This window comes from Oryctolagus cuniculus, chromosome 7, assembly GCF_051225735.1.
Source record: "Oryctolagus cuniculus isolate XC-2025 breed Fujian yellow rabbit chromosome 7, ASM5122573v1, whole genome shotgun sequence".
In the NCBI taxonomy this organism is placed as follows: Eukaryota; Metazoa; Chordata; class Mammalia; order Lagomorpha; family Leporidae; genus Oryctolagus; species Oryctolagus cuniculus.
Genome location: NC_142873.1, coordinates 18460270 through 18479653, shown reverse-complemented (window position 1 = coordinate 18479653; position 19384 = coordinate 18460270). Strand labels below are relative to the sequence as shown.

At 48.7% G+C, this 19384-nt stretch overlaps 2 pseudogenes; one reads left to right on the top strand and one right to left on the bottom strand.

Moving 5' to 3' along the window:
- Nucleotides 1-7849: 7849 nt before the first annotated feature.
- LOC100346983 (endonuclease G, mitochondrial pseudogene) lies at nt 7850-8755 on the top strand (annotated as a pseudogene).
- A 133-nt stretch (nt 8756-8888) lies between these two features.
- LOC100346724 (28S rRNA (uridine-N(3))-methyltransferase-like) lies at nt 8889-16235 on the bottom strand (annotated as a pseudogene).
- Between the last annotated feature and the right edge of the window lie 3149 nt (nt 16236-19384).

Sequence of the window (19384 nt, the reverse complement as noted above, 5' to 3'; positions counted from 1 at the left end):
AGAGCTGAGGCGCCTCGACGATGTCCTCTCCCGCCAGGCCCAGCTCCGACATCAGGATGGTGTGGGTCAGGTGGAGGCACTGCTCCACGTAGGCGTTCTGCTCCCTCAGGCTCTCGTCAGCAAGCAGCTGATTGATGGTGTGGGCCTCCCTTCCATTAGAGAGGAGCTGGTCCCCTGTAACACCCTCAAACAGCACCGCATCCCCGTAGCCTTCCTTCTGCTTCTCCTTGAAGAGGTTGTAGCAGGAGCTGGGGCTGGCCAGGAGCAGCAGGAAGCCCTTCTTTTTCCTGCTCTTGTCGCCCGTGGGGGAGAAGCACTGGAACTCGTCCACGTGGTCCGACATCAGTAGTCAGAGAAGAGTTCCACTGGCACCTGGACCTGCTAGGCATAGAGGAAGTCCCAGAGGGCCTTGCTCATGACCCGGCCCTCCACGCTGGGGTAGAAGCTGCTGCCAATGAGGACCCTGCCAGGGGGTACTCTTTCTCCTGCACCTTGACGGGCGCGGACACCATCAGGTTCCCAACGGAATCCATGCTAGGCACCCTGTGGTCCTCGGTGCACTGGAACACGTAGCCAATGCCAGGGTAGGAGATAGTAGAAGATATCTACCAGTGGCCACAAATGGCCACAAAAAAAGCCCAGGTTCCAGAACTTCATTCAGGTCTCCCACTTGGGTGGCAAAGGCCTGTGTACTTGAGTCATCTATAGCCTTCCCTAGGCACCTTAGCAGGACGCTGGATCAGAAACAGAACAATCAGGACTTCAAACCAGCACTCTGATATGGGATGCCAGTGTTGCAAGCAGTGGTTTAACCGTCTGCATCACAAACCTGGCCCTTGAATTCTGTCTCTTAGTGGTAAAAGAGGATTGTATATATAGCTCCACAAGAACTATTTTTAACAGGAAAGGATGTTTCTTCCAAGAAAAGTTTGTTGGAAAATAAAAGTGACTTTGTACTCCTTGCCTCTTTTGTCTTTGGTACTGGAAGTTAGTCAGTTTAGTCAATTTTCTCTTATTACAGGGGTCTAATTTATTACAATATTATTAAATGTGTTTTTGTATTGTGGGAAGAAGAAGCACGTATACACATGCACACACACGAAGCTGTTCAGTGTATCACAGAGGAGAAAGATGGCAGATACTTTGAGAAACTAAGCTGGGAAGAGTATCAAACTCGTGGTTCATGGAGATCTGCCAGAACTGTTCAAACTACTATACATTTAACATGTGTGAGAAGTATTCTAATGTAGGTAACTCAGACATTTGTCTTCCTCCTAATTCATGGACAGCTTTGACAACTTTTTTACTTTCTAATTGATCGTCAGCACTGTATTTTGTGAAGACCTCAATGTCAACATTTAGGTAAGTGAAATATCAATACTATTGCAAGTTGGTGAATAAATGTGTAACTTAGACACTTTTATAATAATCACATTATACAGAAACTGCAATCCAGAGGGTTTTTAACGGGTCTAATAGAGGCCCATGGACTCAGGGGAGCAGAAGGCTATAGGCCAAAGAGTTTCAACCACCCGAGAAGAAAACTAATGGTCCATTAAAGCACGCCCTGGAGTGCTTGATTGTTGTCATTGGACTTGGAATATATGTCTTTGTTTTAAAATAGAACACTGATTTGATGAGATTTTACCATGTAGGCTTCGTTTCCCCTCCTGAGGATCAGTACTTTAAAAGTTCAAACAGAAATTAGGCTGTAGCAGAAGCAAATCAAACCTTTAGTTTCACAAAGAAACAAGACTCATCATTACAATTATTTTACAGGGCTATGAAGTTACTCTATTATCCAGTTATTTTAAAAGTAATTTTTTGGATAGTAGGTATTTCAATGGAAATGATAGCTATGATTCATCTGTTTTAGCTGTAGCATATACTATTAAGGAAAGTGCACCTATCAGCCCTGTGTATTGATGAGTTCTATCTGGGTATCTATGTATGTATGCAGCATAGTCTTGCTTTTTAAGGATTTTATTTATTTATTTATTTGACAGTTATTGACAGTGAGAGAGACAAAGAGAAAGGTCTTCCTTCCATTGGTTCATCCCCCAAATGGGCGTTACAGCTGGCACTGCACCGATCCAAAGGCAGGAGCCAGGTGCCTCTTCCTGGTCTCCCACGTGGGTGCAGGAGCCCAAGGACATGGGCCATCCTCCACTGCCCTCCCGGGCCACAGCAGAGAGCTGGATTGGAAGAGGAGCAACCAGGACTAGAACCCGGTGCCCATAAGGGATGCCGGCACTGCAGGTGGGGGATTAACCAAGTGAGCCATGGCACCAGCCCAATATATATAATTTAAAAGTCCCAAAGAGAACCCTACTCTGGGTCAGGCACTTATCAACAGGCATAAAGGATGGAGAAGTGATGGTCTTTTTTCCATTGGGTTACATAGATGTGTGTAAGGTCAAATATTGTGGGATATGAGTTCATTATGTATGAAATAATATTTAGGTTTTAATGCTGCATTTGTCCAAGCTCTTAACCTGCCCAAGTTTCATTTAGCAAATGAAAATGCATATCTCATAGAGACTTCAGAAAAACCAACTTTTTGGAAAGATATAAATCATTATGAAAATACAGTGGTTCATTGTGATGTAGACAGGGAGGTAGTTAGCAAAGAGGTATTCAGAATTCCCAGCACCTGTGTTGTAGCCTCACATGTACTGCAGCCCTGTGAGCATTGCCCATACCTAACCCCAACGTACGCAGCCTTTAGCTGCTGGGGTTTCACCTTAAGAACTAGCACCAGTTAGATATCCAGTGTTTCAGGATTCATCTCCACAATGACCTTTTCCTTATTATAATATCATTATAATATAATCAATATGGTCAACTCTCCCACTCCCATCTGTACTTCATGCCATTACACTTCCAGAATATCTAAGACAGGGCTAATGAATGGTGGTGCTCAACTGTAACCCAAACTCCTCCTCATTTGACTATTCAGTTTGGTCTTACTGCAGACACCATTGCCTGAGCCTCCAGATGGTATAAGAAGGTTCTTAATCTTGCTGATTGCAACTCACTCTTTCCTGGCTTGCTTGCATTCATTCCTGAGTGTGTGCTTTTGCTTTAAATAAATATTGCTTCTTTGCTCACTTTTACCTTCATCTCTTCTGTGAATTCCTTCTCATTTGGAGACAAGAACATGGATCAAGCCTAATCAGGAGCTACCATACAACAATTGAAATAGAAACACAACTACACACACACACACACAAATATCTGTGAAAACTCAAAGGTGTTGTAGATTGGGTTCTGCTGGAGACAGCCTAGAAAGTGGAGGCTAGCTTTCAGTATATTTATCAGGCAGTGATTTGAGGACTGACATTGTGGGTGAGAAAGATCAGAGTCATGATCTGGCCAAAGTAACTGAGAGCCAGTGTGTCCCCAGGGTAGACAAATTCAGAGGGACTCTGGGGCTGGGCGTTTCAGAGTTGTGATGAGTTTGTACTCTCAAGTTGATCATTCACAGCAGGATTTCTCTTAAAGGAGCCCTATTTTGGGGCAAAGAATTGTTTTTATTTTAATTCAGTCTCTCAATGGGTGCTGGCAGCTAACAGATCTTCACGTAGTGCTCCTAGAAACTTGGAAAATCATTCTAAATCCCAGAGCTAGGTGATACACCATAGAAGAAAAGGTGTCTGGCTATTTTAATTAGGAGAGAGAGGGTCTATAAATCTATGTGGAAGACAGAATGATTCATTTTGGTCATCAACTTACACTTAATAAATTCTGAAATTATTGATAATACACAGTCATCCTCCTAAAAAGTCCACATTGTATGCTGATCTCATATTGCTTAATATGGAAGAAGAGAGAGCTCAGAGATGAATTGTTGCATGTGAGTACTATTTCTTTCCTGAAGAGGTAATTTCACCTGATAGAATGATAGCTTTTTATGATGTATCTGTATTGCTTCTCTGACATTATTTAGACTGCAAGTGTGAAGTACATTCTGAAGGAAATCACTATGAGTTCATTGATGTGCCCAGAGGTCACTGATAAATACTGAATATATCATTTTTGGAAGAGTTGATACAACAGTCTATATTTTTATCCAAGGTCAACTGCAGAAATTTGGTTTTGTGTTGCCTTAACTGCTTCTTGATATCTTAATTTTTCTTCCAAAGTACCTTGTAACAGATGGTCTAACTGTCCCATCAACCATGCAGAAGATTGCCTTCCAAAAGCACTTTCTTTTATACTTTCTCATCAAAAATCTATCCTTGCAAACTGTCAGGCCGTGTGAGCATGATAACCTCCTGCTTTATGGGAAGCTACATTTCATGGAAGGCATCCCTTCAGCTTACCTCTTCAGTGGCACACTATACTACTTCACATCTTTTTTTTCCAGGACCTGCCTGATAAAGGAGAACTACTTCATTAACTTGAGGTTAACCAACAGCCATTTCATCTGGCACTTAATGCACAGCAGAAACAGTTTCACTTCATGTTAAAAAAAAAAAAAAACAACAACCTACACTTTACTGCTGTTAGACTATAATTGTTTCTAAATGACAGTGAGATATCTTGTTTGAGTCACCAAACATGTTCACTCACCTGGGAACTTGGAACACAGGCCTGATTAAGCAGAAAATAAATGCTTTGAAGATGTACCCTCTAGGCAAAGGCTGTAGAATTAAACTCATGTTTTAGTGGAAACAGACCAACTCATACAAAACTTGATCTTTTCTATATTTGACTAAATTACTAACAACTCAATGATTTCATAGGTTGGTATTCTGAAGCTGCTTCCACCTAGGGCTTCTAGCCTTTCTCTAATTTATCCTGAGGCTATTAGACATATATTCTAATGATACTAGGAACAGGTTCTATCTTCAGAGTATTAGCATGTAACACACACAGTGCAGTGGCTGGGATGTTAAAATTCTCTCTAGTTCCCTATGTATTGACACTATGGAGCTGAGAAACCTGAGAGACAGACTAGTTTGGTAACTTTTCTGAAGTCCCCAGTTAGTATGACATGAGATTTAGAGTCAGATAGACATAAAGGTAAGCCTCAGCTTTAAACATCCTGTCTCAATACACAAGGATATTCCCTTTGGCTAATGCATCTCATTTGTGTTCTGAGTTTTTGCAATGACATGTTTTTTCACCATCAATGGTAAATATAGACATTATATCTCCAATGAAGTTTGATGGCACCATTGCATCTGGGATGCAACAGTGCTGTCCTAACTCCTAATGCTTCAGTGCATGGGCACTGACATGAGTAAGAAAGTCAACATTCCATCCCTGGAAGTAGTCACTGACTCTGTCCAACAGAAACACTGTTTGATTTTGCTCTCAGAATGATTATAAATATGCTATTTTTGTTTTTTGTTTTTTCATTTGAGGTCCTACTTGTAAGGAACTTATAATGAAGTCTACCAGAGATAATCTGGAAGAAGATATGAGCAAAAAGGCAAAGAAGTTAGGTGTATATGCATCTCCCAAGACACCAACCTGTAATCAAATTAGACAAGAAAAAGGCTGAAGTTCAGATGAATCAAGGCATTCTTGATTTCTCCTGTAAATATTGTGTCTACCAGCATACCTCATCTATTTTCTTCACTATATATAAGGATTCATTTATTTATTTATTTATTGGAAAGAGTTACAAGGAGAGACAGAGAGCAGAGATCTTCCATCCACTGGTTCACTTTCCAAATGACCTCAGTGGCCAGGACTGGACCAGGCTAAGCCAGGAGCCAGGAACTTCTTCCAAGTCTCTCATGTCGATAGCATGGGTCCAAGCACTTGGGCCATCTTCCACTGCTTTTCCTGTGCCATTACCAGGGAGAGCTGACACAGAAGTGGAACATCTAGGACAGAAACTGTCGCCCATATGGAATGCTGTCATTGCAGGCTGTAATTGTACCTGCAATGCCACAGTACTGGCCCCCATCAGTTTTATTTCTTTTTTAAAAAAGATTTATTTATTTATTTGACAGAGTTACAAGAGAGAGGAGTAAAGGAGAGAGAGGTCTTCTATCCACTGGTTCACTCCCCTGTTGGCTGTAACAGCCAGAGCTGTGCCGATCTGAAGCCAGGAACCAGGAGCTTCTGCCAGGTCTTCCCACTTGGGTGCAGGGGCTGAAGCGCTTGGGCCATCTTCCACTGCTTTCCCAGGCCATAACAGGGAGCTAGATTGGAAGTGGAGCAGCCAGGACTCGAATCCGTGCCCATATGGGATGCCAGCACTGCAGGCAGCGGCTTTACCTGCTATGCCACAGTGCCAGCCCCATTTTTCTTAACTTCAGGTTCATCTTCTTATGTTTTCAACAATGTATCCTGTTGTAATAGCCAAATATGAAGAGGATATAGTCATTGATGTTCAACTCACTGAATTAGCTAATAATTCTCTTTTATTTTACAACCAAGATATCAATCAAGACAAACCTAAAGGGTCTGTAATTTACTACTAAGTATCTAAGATTGTAGAATTTTTCTCTAAGTTTCTGAAATATAAAAAAGTCAGTTAAATACTTAATGATGTAATGGCCTCTATGGCAATTATAAACTTATGACTTAATTGTCAAGTAATAAATCTGTTGTTTTAATGCTATTGTCATCATCTGGACTATGGAGAAAAGATAACCAATCCTATGATTATTGATTTTTAAGTAATGAATTATACGATGCTTGTATGTGTACGTGCATGCGTGTGCATGTGTTTGAGGAAATGGAGACAGGGTCTGATTTTTTAAATGTTTATTTATTTTCATGTATTTGAAATGCAAAGCAACAGAGAGAGAGAAACATAGAGAAAACAATCTGTTGGTTCACAGTCCAAATGCTGGCAATAGGCAGGTATAGATCAAGTCAAAGCCAGAATCCAGGAAGTCTATCTGGGTCTCCCATGGGGGAGGCAAGAGCCCAATAACGTGAGTCATTTTCTGATATTTCCAGGGTGCATTAGCAGGAAGCTGTATTGGAAGCAGAAAAGCTGGGATTTAATCAGATCTCTGATAGGGGATGTAGGTATTCTAAGTGGCAGCTCAACTCACTTTACCATAATGTACGTACGAGGAAAGTGACTATGAAAAATAATTTAAGATGGGATTTTGAGGTTCAATAGACTTGGATTCTCCTCGCTGTGAACTTGATGGAATCTCAATATTGCCATTTATAAAGAAGCCTAAAAATAGTTAATTCTTGCCCGGATGTCTATCGACTACTAGCTGCATCATTTTGGGAAGATTATGTCACTTTTCCCAGCTGTATTTGTACTATCACGATACATAAACATACCTGACCTAAAGAGTTACTGGAAATCTGACACATTTCAAAGCAAATAATTTAGGGGCAGGTCTTTCATCTACTAGTTAAGATGCTTGTGTCCCATATTGAAGCACTTCAATTTGATATCTGGCTCTGGGTCCTGACTCTGGCATCTTGCTAATGTACAGCCTTAGAGGAAGATTATTTACTCCAGTAAATGAGTCCATGACGCCCATATGGGAGACCTGCATTGAGACCTCAGCTCCATACTTTGGCCCAGCCCAGTCACAAATATTAAAGTATCAGCAGATGGAATCTCTCTCCCCCTTTTTTCTTCTTCCTCTTCCCCCCTCTTCACCTCCCCCTCTCTCAAATAAGTAACTAACTATTGTTATAAAAATTGATCACTTGGCGCAACTCTGGCTGGCCGGCTTCCCTGGGTGCTTGGTGCTGAGCACTAGGGAGCGCTTCTGAGCGGCAGGGGAGGACGCGTGCCCTCCAAGGCCCGGCCCCATGACTGGCTCCGCGGAGCGGCTCCTCTAAGAGCCCCGAGGCCTCAAGGCCAAGCCGCGGCAGGGCCTCCGCCCGCTGACCGCTCTCCAGGTCCGCCATGCGGAAGCTGCGGGCCGCTCTCACCCTGACGCTGGGTGCGGGGCTGGGCGCCGCCGCCAAGAGCTGGCGGCGGCGGCGGGCGGACGCGTGGCCGGCTCACGGACTGCCGGGCCGGCTGCCCGTGCTGCCCGTGGCCGCGGCGGCTGAGCTGCCCGCCCTCCCTTGGGACGCGGGGGCCGTTCGGCGGGCGAGCTGGCCAAGTACGGGCTGCCTAGGGTGGCGCAGCTCCAGAGCCGCGAGTCGTACCTGCTGTGCTAGGACGCGCACACCCGCGGCGCGCTCTGGGTGGTGGAGCAGCTGCGGCCCGAGCGGCTGCGGGGCGCCGGCGACCGGCGCTCGTGCGACTTCCGCGAGGACAACTAGGTGCACGCGTACCACCGCGCCACCAGTGCCGACTACCGCGGCAGCGGCTTCGACCGCGGACACCTCGCCGCCGCCGCCAACCACCGCTGGAGCCAGAAGGCGTGGACGACACCTACTACCTGAGCAACATGGCGCCCCAGGTGCCCCCCACCCCCAACCAGAACGCCAGTAACAACCTGGGGAAGTACAGCCGCAGCTTGACCCGCACCGACCAGACATCTACGTGTGCACTGGGCCGCTCTTCCTGCCCAGGATGGAGGCCGACGGGAAGGCCTATGTGAACTACCAGGTGATCGGCAAGAACCACGTGGTGGTGCCCACGCACTTCTTCAAGTGCCCACGTCATTCCTGGAGGCGGCGGGTGGGCAGGTCGAGCTGCGTTCCCACGGGATGCCCAAGGCGCCCGTGGAGGAGGCCATCCCGCTGGAGCGCCTCCTGGTGCCCATCAAGGAGCACTGAGCGGGTCTTGGGGCTGCTCTTCGTGCCCAACAGCCTGGCGCGGACCGGCTGCCTCAAGGCCATCACTGCCGGCGGCAAGTGAGGGCGGCAGCCCAGAGGGACCGCGCTGGGGGCGGGGCACAGTAAAGGCGGCTGCTTTTGGAGCCCAGTCCCAGCTGTGTGCACGCCGGGTGACCCGCTGCTGCCCCGCCACCATCCGGGACCCGACAGGGCCTTCAGCTGGGCTGGGCGCCAGCCTGGGTGAGCCCAGGCTGCAGGACGGCCAGGGAGCTGAGGATGGCTTCCTGGAAGACAAGTGTGGCCATGGCCGGGGCCCTGGTCGAGGACCGGATCCGCCGGGAGGCAGCTGCTCACTCCAAGAGCTGGGCCGGGGCGGTGGCCTGGGGGGCCGTACTGGGGCTGTCCCTCTGCTCCGTCAGCACCCGAGCCCACAGGGCTGCAGGCAGCTCACCGAGGTCCCCCCCGCCTGGCAGCGCGGGCCAGCAGGAGCGCCCAGGCTCCCCGACTCTGGGCTCTGAGCAAGCCTGCGGCGGTGAGTGGCAGCCTCGGGCAGGGGGCTGCAGCCTCCCCCTCCATCGGCCCTCCCCCCGCCAGACAGCGCGGCTGGAGGCGGCACGCGTGCGGGTTCACCTCGTGTGGATTGTGCGGCTGCCCTGGCCGGGGCAAGTGTTGACGTACAGGTCAAAGAGAACTCTGGGTTCAGCCACCTCCAGGTTAGGGTCAGCACCCACCGCGGTTTCCAGCCCTTGGAGGTCGCCGAACACCACGACGGCGTGCCTGGCACACAGAGGCAGAGGTCACCGGGCAGGCATTCACCCAGTGGCACGCTTGACTACCTGCCCTCATCCCCTCTACCCCCGCAGCCCAGCAGCCCCTACCGAAAGCTGGGCAGCTGGGCAGAGGCCACCTCAGAGCCTCGCTCCGACGTCCCGATGGTCAGGTCATAGCCGTCCTGGAAGGGGGCCTCGGCAAACACAGCACCTGGGGGCAAGGCCGGCTCGGGGGGGGGGGGTGGTCCCACTCGCTGCAAGCCACATCCTCTTGGTGTGTACGCTGGGGGAAGGGGCGAAACGTGGGCTCAGGTGGAGGCAGGAGCCGCACGCCAGTCTCCCGCCCTCCTGGAAAGTCTAGGGCTGGGCTTGGCTGGACAGGAGCCCCGAGAGCACGGGGTAGAGCCAAGCATGTCTGGCCCTTTGGCCCCATTTCCAACCCCACAGCAGACACTATGAATCTGTCACGATGCTCTCCCACCGGAGGTCCTGGGCGGTGGTCCGGGCGCATGCGCAGGCTGGCAAGACCCCCGTCTTACTGAAGCAGGTGGCCAGGCAGACAGTGTAGCCCCAGTAGAGGCCGGCTTTGGTGCGAGGGTCCTGCGCCGACACCACCTTCCCGCGGTAGGTCTTGCACTCTGGAGGGGAAAAGGAGGCTGTGAGCGCCGGGTGGGGGCCCGGCTGGGAGGAAGGGGCTTGGAGCCCCTGGGGCCAGGAAGTCCCAGGTACCTGGGAGCTGCTTGTGGCTCAGCTGCAGGGTCACCAAGAGACCCGGCTCCAGGTTCCCATCTTCACCTCCTGGGGAGAAACCGGAAGACGTGCATATGCCTCCTGCGACCAGCAGGGGTCATCACTTCTCCAGACGCTTGCTAGGGGAACAGGGAACCCAGGGGCTGGCGACGGACCCTGGGGTCCAGGTCAACCTAGCACCCTCCCAGGTTGAAACGGGCCGGACCTGCTCTCAGACCGCTCGTCCGTCAGAAGTGGGCACGGGCCTGGCAGAGGAACCCCACTTGGTACCCCGTGTCTGGGCTGGCCACCTCCCCTTGCTGAGCCGCAGGCTCCTGGCCTGGCGGGAAGTGAGTGCTGTGGAGGGTAGCAGCTGTTGCTACTGCCTTCCCTTCCTCCAACACCAGGGTCTGCCGGCCCAGCCTCGGTTCTGAGCACCATCCCCAGACCGTGTGAACAGGTGGGGCTTGGTGCCCCAGGACCCCTGGGTGACAGGGAACTGGTTCTGGCAGCATCAGTGGTGAGCCCAAGGACTGGCCTTCACTGACCTGCTTGCAGCCGGTCCAGCTGCCTGTGTGCCTGGGGGCGCAGCAGCAAATGGCCCAGCTGCCTGGACCCCGGTATCCATATGGGAGACTGGGTGGTGTTCCTGGCTCACTGACACGCCCTCCGGGGTGTGACCAGTGGGTGCAAGAGCTGCCTGTGTGCCCTCCCAATAAACAGATCAAACTTTCTTGGCCTCCTCCCCAGAGTCCCCTTTGGGGAAACTCACAGATGGGGTCCGAGCTCTCGGGGCCCTACCATGCGCCCCCGGCCTATCTCCTTCATGCCGCAGTTGATGAAGGAGACTTGGCCTGGCCGAGTGGGTCCACCACGATGCCCTCGCAGAACTTGGCCTCCTCATCCTGCCGCATGTGGTGGGGGCTGTCCAGGGAGTTCAGGAGCCTCGGGGATCAGGAGTCAGGCGGTGCCAAAGCACAGGGCGGACAGTGGGGACCCTGGGTCAAGTCCCAACTCTGCTCAGGCCTGGCTTCCCAGTGTGCAAGGGTGACTTCCCAGCCAGTGGCTGGGAGCGGGCGTGGGAAACAGGGGTCAGGTGTACCTGCCGTCCGGGGCGGCCACCTCCTGGACCCCACAGTCCCCTCCCCATGCTCAGGGAAGTCACCGTCTTACTGTGGACACTCCAGGTATTGGAGGATGTGGGCCAGCTGGACACACATCTGCCCCTTCTTGCCCACTCCCCTGAACTCCCCTCTACGGTCCTGGAGGTGAGGAAGACCGAGGCTTGGGGTGAAGCTGCCACTGTGATGCTGTGCCCCACGTCGAGCCCCACTGCTAAAGCCCCTGGGAAGGCAATGGAGGATGGTGCAAGTGCTTGGGCCCCTGTCATCCATGTGGGAGACCCGGCTGGAGTCCCAGCCTCCTGGCTTCGGCCTGGCCCAGCTCTTGCTGCTGTGGCCCTCTGGGGAGTGAACCAGGGCACAGAAGAGCTGTCTCCCTCTCTCTCTCTCAGCCTAAGGGCTGCCCCCTTAAGAGCGCCTCCCACCGCATCTGACCTCTGCTGTCAGGGCCCCTGCCAGGCCGCTCTGGCAGAGCCAGGCAGGACAGTGGGGGCAGGGGGTAGCCGCTGCCCCCTCTGGGAGCCCCGCTCCTTCCTGGGCTGCCTGCCCGCAGGGTGGCCGCTCACTTGGTATCTTGGCCCTCCTCATCAAACACCATGACCTCATCCACGCAGAAGATGGCGCAGCCCCTGGCAATCTGGCCAGCCAGGTAGATGTGGAGCTCAGGCACCTGGGCGTTGTCCAGGATGGAGCCTGGCAAGGCCACACTCAGGGTGTAGGGCCGTCCTGGGCAAGAGACAGTGCCCTTGGTCAGCCTGGGCCCAAGGCTCACCCTGCTGCACCCCACCCCAGAGGGCCTAGGGAGAGCAGCAAGGACCTCAGTCTGCCCGGAGAGAAGTGGACAGAGTGGCCTGCAAGGCCCCTCTGGGCGGGGCAGGGAGGCACTTGGCCCAGCAGTTGTGTGGCAGTGACTGGGTCAGGTCCTGCGTGTGCGCAGTGTGTACCCACCAGCTCATCCCAGTCCTCTGCCTGCATGGCTGCTTCCTCCTCCTGCTGCTTGCCCGCCGCCTCCTGGGCGCTGCTGCTCCAGGTTCTTCATCATCTTCAGATCTTTCCACTTCTATTTCTCCTCTTTCTCTGGATGAGAGGACATCTTGATTCGGGGGAGGGAGGAGGCCCCGTGGGTCAGCCTGGGCTCTGGGGTGCCGTTGGGTGAGCAGCCAGAGCCTCCCTGGCTGGGGTCTGGTGGGACCCAGTGAGGACACAGCCGCTTCTTTCCCCAGGGGCCAGCTGGGCACTGCTGGAGAGGTCTGGGGAAAGGCGAGCAGGCTCTGTCCCCACCGCAGCCCTAACTTACTCTGCTGCTTCCATTTCCGCCACTCAACTGGGCCGTGTTCGCCCTACAGCAGGGGTGGGCGTGGGTTAGGAGTGTGAGGCTGGGGCAAGCCTGGGACCCTGCATTCTGCAGAGAGCCAAGGCGGGCATCCCGCTCATGTGTGCCCTGGAAGAAGCAGGGGGTGGCTCAAGGGCTTGGGCTCCTCCACCCACCTGGGAGATCGGGATGGAGCTTCAGGCCCCTGGCTTTGGCCTGGCCTCAGCCCCGAATGTTGTGGGCATTATTTCCAATACATGAAAATAATAAACCAATAAGCATTGAAAAATAGATCACTTAACACTAAGCCTTTAAACTTGGTCAATAAATAGTTGTTAGGACTGTCTTCTCTGTTTCTTGAAGGACAACAGCATTGACCCTTTGCTGACCACTTTGCTTTATCCCTAAATACCTATGTGAAGCTTCTATTATAGTGCTATGTGTTGAACCAAACTTGAGCATTATGTTTTCTTCCTTCCTGTCCAAAAATCAGTTGTGGAATACAAAGCCCGTTAAATCAGTAGGCTTAGGATGTCAGGAAAGCAGGTGAGAGTTGCATCCAGGAAGCTGAGCTGTTAACCCATCATATTATCTTCGTGGCACTGCTGATTATGCTGCATGACAGTATTATCTGGGAAGCTGTAACCTCCCACAAAATGTGGGGTATTCTATCTCAGGTCAGAAAAGAGATATAATTATATGGAAATCCTCTTTGAGGCTGCTTGCTTCACATTATTTTGTCCTTTCTTATAAGAGGTATCCTACCTCTGGGAAACTGACTATCCTAGATAGGGTGGGGAGATAACTTTTTTCTTTGACAGGTAGAGTGGACAGTGAGAGAGAGAGAGACAGAGACAGAGAGAAAGGTCTTCCTTTGCCGTTGGTTCACCCTCCAATGGCCGCCGCGGCCGGCGCACTGCGGCTGGCGCACCATGCTGATCCAAAGGCAGGAGCCAGGTGCTGCTCCTGGTCTCCCATGGGGTGCAGGGCCCAAGGACTTGGGCCATCCTCCACTGCACTCCCTGGACAAAGCAGAGAGCTGGCCTGGAAGAGGGGCAACCAGGACAGAATCCGGCGCCCCGACCGGGACTAGAACCCGGTGTGCCGGCACCGCAAGGCGGAGGATTAGCCTAGTGAGCCACGGCGCCGGCCTGGGGCGATAACTTTTGAAAAGCTTATCTGTACTGTATGTATAGGCATGAGAAAAAGTATGTTGAAAGACAATTACTTAGCTGGCGCCATGGCTCACTAGGCTAATCCTCCACCTAGCGGCGCCGGCACACCGGGTTCTAGTCCCGGTCGGGGTGCTGGATTCTTTCCTGGTTGTCCCTCTTCCAGGCCAGCTCTCTGCTGTGGCCCAGGAAGGAAGTGGAGGATGGCCCAAGTGCTTGGGCCCTGCACCCCATGGGAGACCAGGAGAAGCACCTGGCTCCTGCTTTGGATTAGCGCGCTGGCCATTGTGGCCATTTGTGGAGTGAACCAACAGAAGGAAGACCTTTCTGTCTCTCTTTCTTACTGTCTATAACTCTACCTGTCAAAAAAAAATCACAGTTAGTTTTACACCATGAAGGATTTCAGATTGAATATTTCCTCCCCTTTGACCAATATCTTAGGAAAACTTAAGAACGTATAGAAAGCTTCAAATATATCTAATAATTTAAGAGTTATTTAAACTAGTCAGTGGAGACATGACATTGTGTTTGTTTTTATTTCTATCACAAGCATAATGTGCAGACATCATATCTTTCTTATTTTATATTTGTTGCATTTTGCATTACTTTTGAGGTTAAGTCATCCCTACATAAGTATGCAATAAGACATTCCAATACACAATAGCATTTATTCTTCTCCTTTCAGTTGGCTTTCCAAAGGGAAACCTTGAGTGCGTAAATTTTGTGCTAATTGTGTTGAGCATTGGCATTCTTAGTGTGAAGATTATGAGCTGTGTAGTTCCAGGGACTAAAATTCAACATTATCTCCAGTTGTAGAGATTTAGAAAAGTCAGTACTTCCTCCAGCATGTCTCCCATGTATGCAGTGTGTGATACTGGTGCTGCAGGAATTCTACCATAGTTACGGCCAGTTGAGGTCAAAGATTGTTAAGATGGAAAGACTTTATTTACAATAAGGATAGATTGGGGGCCAGGGCTGTGGCATAGCTGGTAAAGCTGCTGCCTGCAGTGCTGGTATCCCATGTGGGTGCTGGTTCAAGATCCGGCTGCTCCACTTCTGATCCAGCTCTCTGCTGTGGCCTGGGAAAACAGTAGAAGATGACTCAAGTTCATGGGACCCTGCACCCACGTGGGAGACCTGGAAGAAAATCCTGGCCCCTGGCTTCGGATCAGCTAAGCTCTGGCCATTGTGGCCGATTGGGGAGTGAATCAGCAGATGGAAGACATCTCTCTCTCTCTCTCTCTCTCTCTCTCTCTCTTTCTCTCTCTCTCTGCCTCTCCTTCTCTCTCTATGTAACTCTGACTTTCAAATAAATAAATATTTTTTTAAAAAAAGGGTAGATTGACAGATCAATGAATAGATTGAGAGATTGATTCAAATGTTCCATTTTGATAACATAAAAACACAAAGTTTTCCAGTGTAGGTTAAACATTTAATAACAACTGTGGATAGGGCTTGGACCTACTTATTTGATGAAAATAATAATGCACCTAAATAATCGTGCTAACTCTACAGTGTTAGAAGCTTTGTACTCAGGATCATTCTAGACAATGCATCTACAAGGGACTGAGTACATGTTTGTGCCTTCTAGTAATATTTTGATGTACTAAGAAATATATATTTGGTACACATCTCTACTCCCTAAAACAGAGCTCTTAAAACCCTCATAATTTCTTGAATGATAAGTTATAGGAGCATCTATTGTTATAACATTTGTTGTTTTCTACTGATTCCTACCACAAGAGTTTCCAAAATTCTTAAATGTTCTGAATGATAGGATTTTTTTCATATTCATAATACGCCCCTTTCAACCATAGTTAGTTTATGCTCTTGGCAAGCCTCTAGAGAGCTTCAGGATGGGAACTAGTTGTCAGAGAAACCGACTATGTGATTAGAAAGTAGGAGCTGTTTTAGCTCCACTCCTCCCCATATGCACTTCTGGGAGGGTATAAAGTCTGAAGTTTTAACTATTCACAGTCTATGATTTCCTCAAACATGCCTGCATAATGGCACCTCTAAAAACATACTAAATAAAAGGGTTCAGGTAGAGTCTAAATTAAAGAATGCATCCAGGTACACTGGGAATGCTGTACCTCAATTTCATGGGTTCAGAGGCTCAGTATTCATCCACAGTACTTCATCTGATTGTTCTTTAGCTCATTTGTATTATAATTCATAATACACTGAATAATTTAGCTGAAATGTTTTTTTTTCCTTGAGTTCTAACAAATTATTTAACTTGAAGAGGGCATGAGAGAAAGACACAAAGATAATAGTTTCTGTCACACACCAGAACAGTCTGTAGTAGGTTTTCTGCAGGAGTTAGAGAAGTGGGGCTAACACTCGTGTGAGCTCTGTCTCTTGCCTCTGCCACTGAAATGCAAGAAGCTCGCGAATGCTTACTTCCCAGCAACTGCTGCCGCTGCCAGACTCCATGGAGAGGAGACGTTACAGGCATCTTCACACCCTTAGGGACTGACAGGAGCGATGGTCAGCAGGAGAGGTAGTGTGCATGTTGGGCTCCTATCCACAGGTGACTGTCCCAGGCCCACGTGGTCAACCTCAGTGACAGGAAGTTCCTTCCCCACCCTGAGATTCTGCTGCTGCGCCTGTTAGTAATGTGCGAGTTAACTTTAAGTTCTTCTGCCTGCCTCTGCTGTATTTTTTGTTAACTGATTTGAATATTTTTGTAATAATGTGTATTATTCCTAGTTATTAAAAGTAAGATGAACCTTTAATAATATAAGTTCTTTAAAAAAATTTATTTATTTATTTGAAAGTCAGAGTTACACAAAGAGAAAGAGAGGCAGAGAGTGAGAGAGGTCTTCCATCGGCTGGTTCACAGGCCGTAGCAGAGAGCTGGATTGGAAGTGGAGCAGCTGGGACTTTACTGGTGTCCATATGGGATGCGAGCATTACAGGTGACGGCTTTACCTTTTACACCACAGCGTCGGCCTCTGTAAGTTCTGAAGTGTTATTTCTCTGGCCCTCTCAGCTCACTTGCCACTCCTCCTCAACCTGAGTTCTATTGGATTTTCCACACCTCTGACCCCTCACACTCACCTCTTATTTCCAGTGTTTTACTTTTTTTGTCAGTTTTGGCAACTGATCCCTCACCTTAGTTTTAGACCTTTGACTCACCTCCTAGAATGTAGATATTTTCTTACAACTAGTAAACTTCTGACTCTATCAATCAGTCATCATCCTGAGGGATTTATTAGAAATGGAAACTTTATGGCCACACCCCATACCTAATGTAATAGGCTGTGGACTCTTCCTGTGAGGCTGTGCTGTTGGGGAGAGTGGGGCAACGGTGTTCTTCCATAAGAAGCACCAGGGACAGGCTTTGGTGAACATGTCACCTTTATTCACAGCTACGTACACTTTTAAAGGGCAGGCAGATGGGGCTTAACTAACTCAGGGGAACACTAACTCTATAGAACAGACCAACACTGGTGCCAATATGCCTTTCTGATCAGCTTGAAGGTCATGTAGCTAGGGTAGCTCTCCAGTTGGCCCTGGGCTACACCTGGGAGCAGTTTACCAGATTGGCAGAAGGTGGGGTTGGGGGAAATGTGCCTGTGGGTCCTGCCACCCACAGCAGTCAGGCTAACTGCATGAGCTAGGCAGGCAGCCTCATGGGATCGCCCATAAGACCCAAGAAATTCTGGGCATGAGGCTCAACCTTCTTGGTTCTATCAATCCCTCCAGTTGATACTAATAAGAATCACTAAGCTCTACAAAGTCTCTCACTTTAACCAACCTCAGACCTTAATCCAAATTATGAGGGTTCTTCAAAGAGTTTATGGAAAATGGGATGAGAAGTGAAGTTACTTTGGGGTGGGTATTTAGTATAAGTATAAGATGCCACTTGGAATTTCCACATCCCATATCAAAGAGCCTGGGTTTGAGTTCCAGCTCTACTTCTATTCTACCTCCCTGCTAATAAATACTTCAAAAGGCAAGGATGATTACTCAAATACTTGGGTGCCTGCCATCCACATGAAAGACCCAGATTAAATTCCTGGCTCCTGGCTTCAGCCTGTTCGAGTCCACTGTTGTGGGCATTTAGTTGGTGAACCATAGTGAATCTCTCTCTCTCTCTCCCTCTCTCTCTCTCTTACTGTTGTATTTTCCCTTTGTAATATAAAATGAAAAGAAGTGGGTAATTTTTAAAAATAAGCATATTTTGGTGCAAAACGACTTCATAATCGGTGCATAGTTTTTTCATAACGTGCATTTTCCTTTAACTTTTTGAAGATCCCTCACATTTTGCTAATGCACCAGTACTGGTGTTTCCTCAGGGGGGACCTTAGGAGCAGATAGAATGCAGACAGATGTGCAAAAGCACAGAATCATGTGCTTTTGACATAAGACAAAACAATAAGTGTTACTAGAATTTTTTAACTGGAAACCATATTCAAGAGAAATTATAATGTACATGTATCTTAAAATGAGCATAGTTTCCTATTCAGGGATTAGAAATAAAAGAGCATTGGAAATGTAGGAATGAGAATGAAAGACAGAGGGTGTGAAGGGAAGAATAGGAGAAAAATTAAAGCCACTTGATTTAATAAGTCACATGGTTTGGTTGACTTCAAGAACAATCATATAGAAAAAGGAAAGAGTTTTTCAACTTTTTTAACATAAAGGATGTTAGCTGGTAGAAAGATTAGACTTATTTCTCTGATTTTCCTAACTGTAAATTGACCTCAATAGTCACAAAGTACAAGGAGATAAGTTCTAGCATATCCCAAGAGAAGCTGTGATTTCACTCAAGAGGGACTCAGCAGCTGAGGATGATTAGAAGTGACCTGGCACTAGAACTGTAGAGCAGGAAAACACTCATGAATGTACTAGGGAGTACTCAGAAACAGAGGTGAGGCAGTGTGTATTCCATTCCAATTGTAAGATAGATCTGTTCCAGGACAAAACAATTCAGTGTTTAAGAACCATAGAAAGTAGCTCTCTTTCTAAATGTAGCTTTGATTAATAAAAAAGAGTCCATGGGGGCCGGTGCCGCGGCTCACTAGGCTAATCCACCTAGCAGCGCCGGCACACCGGGTTCTAGTCCTGGTCAGGGCACCGGATTCTGTCCCGGTTGCCCCTCTTCCAGGCCAGCTCTCTTCTATGGCCAGGGAGTGCAGTGGAGGATGGCCCAAGTGCTTGGGCCCTGCACCCCATGGGAGACCAGGAGAAGCACCTGGCTCCTGCCTTCAGATCAGCGTGGTGCACTGGCCACAGCACGCTGGCCGTGGTGGCCATTTGAGGGTGAACCAACGGCAAAAGGAAGACCTTTCTCTCTGTCTCTCTCACTGTCCATTTTGCCTGTTAAAAAAAAAGAGTCCATGGATGTCTTCTAATTTTATAATTATAAAACAGGTATTTGAAGTTGATAAATAAGTTTTCTTTTTTAAAATTTTTTTAAACTTTTATTTAGTAAATATAAATTTCCAAAGTATAGTTTATGGATTACAATGGCTTTTTCCCCCCATAACTTCCCTCCCACCCGCACCCTTCCCATCTCCCACTCCCTCTCCCATTCCATTCACATCAAGATTCATTCTCAATTATCTTTATATACAGAAGATCGATTTAGTATATATT